The sequence below is a fragment of the Solanum dulcamara genome, chromosome 6 (genome assembly GCF_947179165.1).
Source record: "Solanum dulcamara chromosome 6, daSolDulc1.2, whole genome shotgun sequence".
Taxonomy (NCBI): domain Eukaryota; kingdom Viridiplantae; phylum Streptophyta; class Magnoliopsida; order Solanales; family Solanaceae; genus Solanum; species Solanum dulcamara.
The window spans coordinates 27305887-27317128 of NC_077242.1; positions in this window are offsets into that span (position 1 = coordinate 27305887).

Below are 11242 nucleotides of genomic sequence, written 5' to 3' on the forward strand. Positions count from 1 at the left end.
ACAAATCATGAGGACTCACCAAACAAGCAATATCCGCTGAAATCTATCCTAGCCATGAGAATGGACAGGAGTGTCGTAACTTATACTATGAAACAATGTAGGCAAAAATATACGTTAGTACATGAAATATATTAAGTATGCGAGAAGTATTCATAACATGAATAAAAGAACAAAATAAGCATGAACATGGGATTCATGACCAAAAATTCAAAAAAAACATAAATTAAATCATAAAATCATGAAATAAGGACACTACATCATAAAAAGACACCATTCAAAGGTTTTTAAGAAAACATGGTCATTTTGTGAGATATGAACCATAACCAACAATAAGACTATGTGAACCATAACATGGAATCAAGTGTAACTCCTACACCGAAAAATGAGAGGCTACTTGCCAAGGTAGACTCATGGACCATAACCAACAATAAGACTATGTGAACCATAACATGGAATCAAGTGTAACTCCTACACCAAAAAAGGAGAGGCTACTTGCCAAGGTAGACTCCGTATCATTATCATCATGAGGTATTTGTGGATCCACTAGCTAAGTCATTTAATTAAGACAACCTACAAGGGCATGAAGTTTGGAACTAGAGGTTGCTACTAAAGACTCTCTTATTAAGCTTCCATCTCAAGCCCTCTCGATGCTAAGTCAAATCCCAACGAAATAGATAAAATCAATTATCAACGTAACATTAGGAAAAATAATAATCATATACCAATCCACATCATAAATTCATATAAGAGTAGCTCTTTTTAAATCATGATTCATAACATAATTCATATAAATACTTATCTTTCTAAGCATCAAAATCATGTTTTCATTCATATTATGAGAAAATCTTTCACAATTCGTTGATACATACTTGAAAATGTTATGCCGCGTGCTTTGGTACTTCGAAGCGCTTTCTTAAACTTCTTAAAAGTTGCTACGTGGCCCAGATTAGCTATAATGTTATTAAATAACTCTACGGAAGGAAGGATGTGAGGTGCCATAAGAGTGAAGGTTGAAAATAGGGTTATAAGGATTTGAAAGAAGTTGGGGGGCCAAATAACAAGTTGTGGGACTCGACTTACCTGCGTAAGCTACCAAGTTGGGTGTCTTGCATACTTAAGCTATTGGGAGTGCAGTCGAGTTGACGTAGCAAGGATTACATAGGCTCTTAAAGTAATACGAGATTACGAACCCATGAAAAGGAAGCAAGCAGGTGACAAGTAGGTGACGCACCTACTTGTGCTAAGTAGGTGACTCACCTGCTTGGGGTGGACCCCACGCTGCCATGTGGCAGCATGTGAGTGGGCGCATGGATGAGGTGGCATCCTAGGGGGCTGCCACGTGTCACTTCTAGAGACTGCCACGTGTCCCCTCTTAAGGACACATATATATACATGTGTATTACTGGATCAAAATCACTTTTCAGCATCTTAGCCTTAAAAGAATTGAGAAAAAACATTGGAGAGGAGGAGAGAAAGCTACGACCATGGCTGCCAAGGTAAGCGCTTGGACTTTCGTTCCGTGATTTAATTATTTAAGGTATCCTACGGTTACATAACAGTGTTTAATCGCATAAATTGAATTTTTGGGCTAGCAAGATACGGCGACAAACAACCCATCAGTTTTCAGCGCGTTAAGGAGCTTTTCAAGGAAAATTTTCAGCAAGGTAAGATTTGATTCTCTCCTCCCACGTTTGGACAAGTTTTTAAGCATGTTATGGGTGTGTAAACATGAGTTGGAGACGTGAAAATATGGACGTTACGGCTGAAGGAAGTTGCAGGTCATGTAGGGACTGTTTTAACGTATTCTAGTAGCTTAAAATATAACTAGTGTCGTTGTTATTGTAGTGTCATATTGGGAATTGTTTTGGGGGTGTTGCAGGGCTAGAAATATGTCTAAATATTGGTATAAGTGCTGCTGGTTGCAGCCACATGACACCCCATTTCATGTGGTTAAGATTTTACGAAATAATGATCAAAAACCATATTTTGGAGTCATAGTTTTTGAGTGGGTTGTTTGGGACTTGTTTGGTGCGATGTTGAGGTGGTATAATTATGTATTGGCTGATGGTTGTTGTTGTTGGTTGGCTTTACTAATTGAAAATGTAATGAAAAGTTTGGATAGGGCAAGTTATAGAGAAGATGCTGCTCAAATTCCGTTAACTTCTAACTAACTAATAGACTAGTCGAGACTACTCAAGAAAGGAGAATAAGGAATTGATTTTTATGGGTGATTAGTTGTGGATTTAGAAGCTGGAAAGTTAAATGTTATTAATATTAGTATTACCTTTGTGTTAAATAGGTCTAGAGGACGACGAGACAAGTCGGGTTAAAAGCAATCGATAAGAGGTATGTGAAGCTACCCTTTTCATTGTTTTGAAATGTCTTAGTCTTAAGTGGATTGTATATGTCATGTGGGAATAATTCCATTCATAGAACCTCGAGTATGGTTCATAAATCTTATTCACTTCTCGATGTTTGAACTCCTACGATAGTTGAGTTATGGCCTTATAAGTCATCGACACGACGTAAAGTAGTACACGTGAAGCCTATCCCTTCCCTCTCTTGAAATGGTTTAATATAAGTGAAGCGATATATGATATGAGTTAGAGGTAATTCCCTTTGTAGGTTCTAGGCATAACTCATGACTTGTACTTACCTTTGAATGGTAAGGGTCTTAAAGTAGTTGAACTACGACCCTCGAGCCTTTTACATACTGAATAATATTAGATGTGTAAGCTCCTAGACCTAGAGGCTCTTGGACATACTTTATGATAATGTGTTGAGGGTTGTTTGATATGTTACCAAGTTTTACGTGCACGTATATGCATTATTATATTATATAGGAATCGGGCCGAACATTCCTCGGCACTAACATATTATATATAGGGATCGGGTTGGACGTTCCTCGGCACCAACGTGTTAAATGTATAGGGATCGGGTCAGACGTTCCTCGGCACTAACGTATTATAGGTATAGAGATCGGGCCAGACGTTCCTCAGCACTAACGTGTTATATGTATAGGGATTAGGCCGGATGTTCCTCGACACTAACTTACTATATGCATGGATCGGGCTATACGTTCCACAACGCTAATAGTATACATATGCCTGTGATGATAAAGTGATGCATTTGTAACACCGAATCCTCGAGCGGGCTGGGTGTGGTATGTGACAATGGTATACATGACTTTATTTTGTAAGATGCAGGTACAGTACTTTGTTAGATGTTTTACTTTCCCCCTGCATCCCTATATTAGTTGTGATCTCCTTATGATGTTTTGTACTTTACATACTCAATACATATGTCGTACTAACTCCCTCTTTTTTTTTGGGGGGGGGGAGGGCTGCGGTTCATGCCCGCAGGTACAGACGCGCTCTTTGGGGGATCCACCAGCCTAGGACTTCATTTAGCAGTTTTGGGGAAAAACTCTATTGTATCGGAGCCTAGTTTTTGGTACTACTCTTCCAGTGTATATATTTGTTTATTTAGGGGTATGACGGGGGTCCTGTCCCTCCTTATGATACAATTAATACTCTTAGAGGTCTCTGGACATATGCATGTGGGTTATTTGAAAGTTTGTTTCAATTGCGCCTATGTGACGCGTTGTAAATGTTTTTATGTTAGGGCAGCCTTATCGGCTTGCGTGCTCTTTCATGATATGACACAAAGGAAAGAGGCTACATGTACATGAAAAGGTTTTGACCCATTGGGGTTCTTATGTGTAGTATCACATTATACAGAGTTCAACTTGACTATAGCCGATAAATACGTATACGGGGGTCCAGGTCGGAACCTAGTCGAGGCCTATGGGGTTGGGTCGTGACAGAAAACATCCTTGAAACACACTTCATCATTTTTATAAAACATGTATAAATGCTTCATCAATTTCATGATCATAATTCATAGTTTATAGGTGAAAATCATAGGCATAATGCATGGATCCATAGAAATCAATTGAAAATTATGTATCTTAGTAAATTCATGTGTGATAAAATAGAATAACATCAATTGAATCAAAATAAAAAGAACCCATAAAATTTGACATAAAGTCCTTATTAAATTGGGTGAAATAAATTTAGAGAATTGAGGTCTTTTGGGACCCAATAAAATAATTCCCACATATCTGAATAATCAAAGTCTAAGAGCAATGTAATTTGAAATTGGAACCCTAGCTTGTTGGAGAAGAAGACATTGGGAGAGAAATCTTTATGCCTTAGAGGAATTTTAAGAGAATTAGAGGGAATGAGGTTAGTTTGGAGAGTTTAGGTAGTTATAGGTCGTCCAAATTTCTCCAAAATGACGTAGTTTCAATAGTAAAAGAATGAGAAAAGTCCTGAATGCTCCTAGAAAATAATTGCTGATCAGGTTCCATGGACACCTTCAATGACTCGTGGAACTCTATACAGACCGTATAGGGTCTCGTGGATGTCAGGGGAGAAAAAAAATACTTTTCTAAAGTTTTTCTTTTATTGTCACCCTCTACAGGCGATAGAAACTTCTATGGTCCGTAGACTTCATCTGTCTTGTACAACATCTAAAAATCAACCTCTTTGATCTTTCCTTCTACAGCTAGGTCTATGGCTCCTAGAATCTTACACGGGCCGTAAACCTCCTATATAACTCCTACTGTCCAAAATTTCCTAAGTATGGTGGTGTGGTCTACGAATCCTCCTACGGTCCGCAGAACCTACCACGACCCGTCCTGGTTATTCATGGATGAACTTTAGAGGGTCAATATTTTTCACTTTTTTTGAGGGTTTTCTATGGATGTGGCTACGGTGCGTATGACCTTGTACGGATTGTATGATCGTCCATATAATTTGACTCATTAGCATTTTGTTTATGCCCTCTTATATGGGTGGTCCTACGGACTGTAGAACTTCCTACGGTCCGTAGACCTTCTCATGGAGCACTGCACCCAAATCAGTGTTCTGCAAATATTTTCTTTGTCTTGACTTTCCAACTCCTGGGGTATTACAATTTTTTTTTATTATAGTGTTGTATATTTTAAGATTTAATTGATCTTCTTTTTGTGTTTATGGTTAACTCTTTTCTTTTTTATGATTTTCATCAAATAAATCATTATTTTTTGACAGAGACTAAACAATGTTATTTTTTTGGATAAGGCATAAGTACCCCTTAAGCTATGACCAAAATCTCAGTGGTGCACCTTAACTTAACTCGAGATCGATTACCCCCCCCAACTCAATTTTTCTATATTTTTGTGTACTTTTTATGTTGACAAGTTACCTTGAACCCCTTCCATTGCCATGGGTAGGCAAAGGGTGAAATAATTGGGCCAAAAAACCTTTTGGGTAGTGACTTGAAAATTCTAAGCTAGGTAAGTCTCAAACGAAATCTGAGTGAGGTGAAGTCTAGGAAAATCTAGAATGGATTGGGGATGATTTGTAAGGATAGATTGGTTTTCCTAATAGTCAAGATGTTAAGGAGTCCAGAGGGCTTTTCGGAATGGAATTTAGGTGAGTATAACTCCCAAACTTGAACTTGGCGTGAAAGAATTCATTTTGAACATCAAGAATTGAAGTTGTTTTGTAAAATAAGGGCTTTTGGGGGAGTGTTCAAGCTGCAGTACCGTGCACTTTGCTATAAAGGGTGGACGTCGTTATAGAAGGATTCCTATGTAGGGATTATAGTGGTGTCATCAAGTGCTATAACAGGAAATTAGGGTGTTATAGTAGGGTTTACCGCTATAGCAGGGTTGAGCCGTTATAGTGGGGTAAGCCGGGTTTTAGTGCAAAAAAGTTCCAAAATCAATTATTATTTAGCTATCTCATTTTAAGGAATTGTAAGTGCGACTTAGGGAGAAAACCATCAGTTTTTCATTGTGTTCATCAATAAAGGTAAGTTAATTACTTTCCTACTTGTAAATTCAATTCTTAAGCCTTAAAATCCATGAAGGTAACTTTGGGGGAGGCTTTTAACTTGAAATTGATGGTGGAAAAAGCCCTAGTTTAGGTGGAATGATCATGAATTGGCCTGGGGTTAGGATTTGAGTATAATATGGGTTTACTTAGGCCATTAGCATTGACCGTGTGTATTTACTTATATTTTTAGACCAAGAACAAGCGAAGACACTTCAAAAAGGAAACATGCTGGGTTCTTTAAGAGTTTTAAAAGTCTTGATTTGAGGTAGGTGATGATTTGTTGGTTTCCAAATTATGTATATATGCATGTCTACTACTTTGTAGTATTACTTGTGCAATGCATGTAAAGGAAACTAAAAGGTTAATGTGAAATGACACCATATTGATAATCTCATGCAATGAACCTATTTATTTACTTGTGGATCCACAAGCTTAAGATGATTTGTGTAATGGTGCATCCTACGATGACACATAGTTATGGGACTTGAGGATTGATCCTAAAGAAATCCGTTAGATAAGGACCATAAAATGAGGTATATGTGGATCCACAAGCTTAAGATGATTTGTGTAATGGTGCATCCTATGATGACACATAGTTATGGGACTAGAGGATTGATCCTAAAGAAATCAGCCTCTAGTAACGGGTAATCCATCATCCTAGTTTAGGTGGAATGATCATGAATTGGCCTGGGGTTAGGATTTGAGTATAATATGGGTTTACTTAGGCCATTAGCATTGACTGTGTGTATTTACTTATATTTTTAGACCAAGAACAAGCTAAGACACTTCAAAAAGGAAAAACGCTGGGTTCTTTAAGAGTTTTAAAAGTCTTGATTTGAGGTAGGTGATGATTTGTTGGTTTCCAAATTATGTATGTATGCATGTCTACTACTTTGTAGTATTACTTGTGCAATGCATGTAAAGGAAACTAAAAGGTTAATGTGAAATGACACCATGTTGATAATCTCATGCAATGAACCTATTTATTTACTTGTGACTTCAAATGTGATTGTTGGTTGTGATTGTGATTGTGCATGCTATTTGTGATTGATGGTTGGCTCGAGTACCACACATAGTACATACATACATATACATATACATATACATATACATATACATATACATATACATATACATATACATATACATATACATATATATATATATATATATATATATATATGTATTTATATATATAGTTGGCTCGAGTACCACGCTGATACAAGATATTTATGCGGTTGGCTCAAGTACCATGACTAATATGATTCATTAATGATTGACTTGGGTATTGCGACTAACGGTTTGTGTGTGGGTTTCATGAGATAACTGGGTATATGCTTTGTGTGATCATGTGGGACATGTTTCATTCATTGATTGTTCATGATATTGTGATTGAAATCTGGGCTATGTTGTGAGAGTAATATGTATGTAAGTGTTGACATGTTTTACTATGTTTTAGTTCCTTGTTTAAATTCTTGGAGCTTGCCATGTGATCCTACCAGTACATTATGGTTGTATACTCATACTTCACTTGATCTTTTCTTTGTTGATTAGAGAGCATATTTAGGTGGTTATTGAGAGAGCTCACTTGAGAGATACTTGACTTATGAATCCAAGGGTGAGCTAGTTCTTTCAGCTGCTATGGATTCTTCCCTATTTCTTGGTTTATCTTTTCGAACTCAGATATTTCATAGACTTTAGTGTGTCATTTCCTTGTACTGGGTTGCATCCCTTTTATTTCTAGATATTGTTAGAGTTTTGGTACTAAGATCTTTAGATTCTAAGGGGTTTACTTCTGCAAATGATTTTTGATAACAATTGAATTTATGGGAATTCAAACTTTTATTGTTTTAAACTATTTTACTCACTTCTATAAATGGGTTATGTTGGGTTAGTTATTGGTTCTCCCATCAAAGAGTTAGTACGTGTATGATTCACGGAGGGTCAGGGTCGTGACATAATTGGTATTAGAGCCCTAAATTTGTTGATCTTATTGTACCAAAATGAGTCTAGTAGAGTCTTGCAAAATGGTACATAGACGTCTGTACTTTTCTTTAGGAGGCTACATGACTTTAGGAAAATTCTCTTCTTTTTTCTTTTGTACTATAACTTGATTTCAATTGGTACATGATGATCCAAATTTGTATCTAACCTCTTTTACTCTTCTATCCGCAGATGATTGAGATAAGGAGAAATAGTGTAAGGACAGTAGCTCCAGCGGCAGAGCCAGCAACACGCGATAGAGGCCGATGTAGAGAAAAATGTAGGGGAAGGGGGAGAAGAAGAGCCATACCCTTCAGGGGTGGAGCTCAACTAGGGAATACACCAAGGAAAGCGACCACTCCCCCACTCCAAAACCTATTTAAGTAAGAGGTTAAGATAGAGATTGAAGAGAGTGATGAGTAGAAGTAGCAGCACAAACTGGGGGTATAGGTCTTTCCCCCAGTCTTCTAAAGTAGTTAAGTAGGTATTGGAATTTTTGAGTAAGCTGGAAGGTACAGGAGATACTCCTACTGTGCAATCTACTTAGGCTCCAGTTACTCATCTTGTTGCTACTTCAGTTCCTAAGTTGGATGAAGTGTTGGGAACATATGCATTCTTCTACCACTGATGGGCTTTGTGATGACTAGAATGGTGCATGAGATGGTCACTAAGTTCCTTAAGTTGAAGCCTCTAATATTTCACAATTTTGTGAGTGAGAATGCCTTTGAGTTCATCTCAAATTATTATGAAACACTGCACAAGCTGGGCATTATACAATAGCACAAGGCTAAGTTTGTGAACTTCCAGCTTTAGGGTGAAACAAAACACTGATGGAGAGATTTTTTGGAATGTCGATCATCAATTATGCCGCCGTTGACTTAGACTCAGTTCTATGATTTTTCTTGGAAAAGTACGTGCCTCATACTTTGGAAGAACAAAAGAAAGAAGAGTTTATTTCCCTTGAGTAGGGCAACATGACCATATCTTCTTATGAGGCTAAGTCCCATGCTTTGTCCTGTTATATTATGCAACTTGTGAACACTGAAGAAGAGAGGATTCACTTGTTTGTCAAAGGTTTGAGTTCTGAGTTGCAGGTATTTTTTGTACACTTGACCTCTACAGGTAAAGTTTCAATGAGGTATCAGATCATGTTAAGAGAATTGAGGGAGTTCGATAGGTTGGGAAAGCAATACATTCGCTAAGAGGCCCAGAATATGGGAAATTACAGTGGTTCCTACTCCAAAGGTTCTAGTCAGCATGTGTATTCCGCTCATCCAATTTAGTCAGGTATGCCCATTTCTATTGTAGGTTATTTAAGGGTTCCATAACAGTGTCTGACTTAGAGTAGCCAAGGGGCTTCTTATGTATCTGCCGACAAGCTCTCAATTAACAAAAAATTCTTTAATTGTGGGGAGCATGGACACTTCAATAAGGAATGCCTTTATAGACAGACAGTTAGACAGGTTCAGTAGTAGACTAGATTAGTGGTACCAGTGGAGGGAGGTAGTAATGCTAGAGAGCATCCAAAGGGTAGGAGATGAGGTGATCAGGGAGGAAGTGGAGTCCGAGGAAATGATAATATAGGGAGAGGAGCAGTGCAACCAGGTAGAGTGATTGCCTGTAATTATGACAGAGCTTAGTGCTACACTATTCCAAGGAGACCAAAGGCTACGACATCAAACATTGTGATAACATATACTATTGTTTTATGTAACTGGATGAATACTGTCATGAATCAAGCGACCCCCTGACGTGACATGGTGAGTAAGATCCCAAGAGACCTTATACGAGCCACTTGCCATAAGTATGCCATTATCACAGTAATATAACTGAAAGAAAAGTAAGCGGAAGTAAAATCTCAAAATAGTAATCTGAACATAAGGAGAATCTGAGTATAACAACTGAAAGTGTAGAAAACATACTAAGTTTTAAAACAAGCATCTACTATCATAGGTGTGGCATAGGACAAGTCCTAGCTCTCGAAATAATTTGAAAATTAAAAGAAGTCTAAAAAACATAAAATAAATCATAATATGGCCATGCCCTCGAACTATGTGGACTCACAAAGAAAATTTAACAATGGTAAGATCCAATACTAATCGCGGGTGTGAGATGGAGCATTCTGACCTATATTATAAAGCACTATAAGAAAAATAAATGCTTTTAGTACTATGAAAAATACTGAATATGGAGAATGTGCAATGCATGACATAAAATATAATAATGCAATGACCAAGATAAAGCATGGCATAATCCTTTAAAGTATCATTAGAGACATAAAAAATGATCAATGCAATATTCATACGAAAATCATAAGCTTGACATAACATAAGTGAGAAGTATAAGTCATTATGAGAGATAAGTTTAATCGACATAAACCATGTGAGCTATAATATGGAGTCCAGTATCTTTCCCACATCAAAAAGAGGTTATCCTAATGGTCAGATAAGGACCATGAAATGAGGTATATGTGGATCCACAAGCTTAAGATAATTTGTGTAATGGTGCATCCTACGATGACACATAGTTATGGGACTAGAGGATTGATCCTAAAGAAATCTGCCTCTAGTAACGGGTAATCCGTCATCCTAAAGTCCTCTTGGTGCTAAGTAAACTCTCAACGAAATATCATACACAACATATCATAAGCTTTGAAAAAAGATAAAAGTCTAGTAATACCAAGTTCATCATAACATACTTAAAATCATAGAATAGTTCCACTCAACATATCATGATATCGTAACATATTCATAACAGACACTTATCTAAAGCATACGATCATGATAAGCTTTTTCAAAAAAATCATGGAAATCCTTCATGATAAGAATAAATCACTTTGAATCAATCTTGTATACTTTATCTGAAAGTATCCTTAAAATCATAGTTTCTTCAATTCATGATGCATGCATAATTCTCAAACATAGTTCACAATCATAAAATGGGAATCCTGCATGGGTTCATGTAAAATTCCTTGAAAATATGTAACTGAGATAAAATCATGCATAATAAGATCAATAGAAATGCAAAAATCATAACTGATTAAACCCAATGCATACTCATCAAAACCCTAGATTTTTATAAAAATCATAAAGAGAATTTGAAAATTATTTGGTACTCCAATGGAAAGAGATCCATGGAAGAAATTCCCACATACCTTGAAATCCAAGCTTGCTTGAAGAAGAAGATCCCGACAGAGAATTTCTTTATAGCCTTAGGAGTTTTGAGTGAATGAGAGGGAATGGAGGAAATTTAAAGGGTAAAAATAGTTATAGGTCTTAGGAATAGGCTTAAAATGACATATCTTAGGGATTAAAAGAATAGAAATTGACTGAAATAACTTTGAGAATTAACTATCGGAGGTGACCTACGGACCT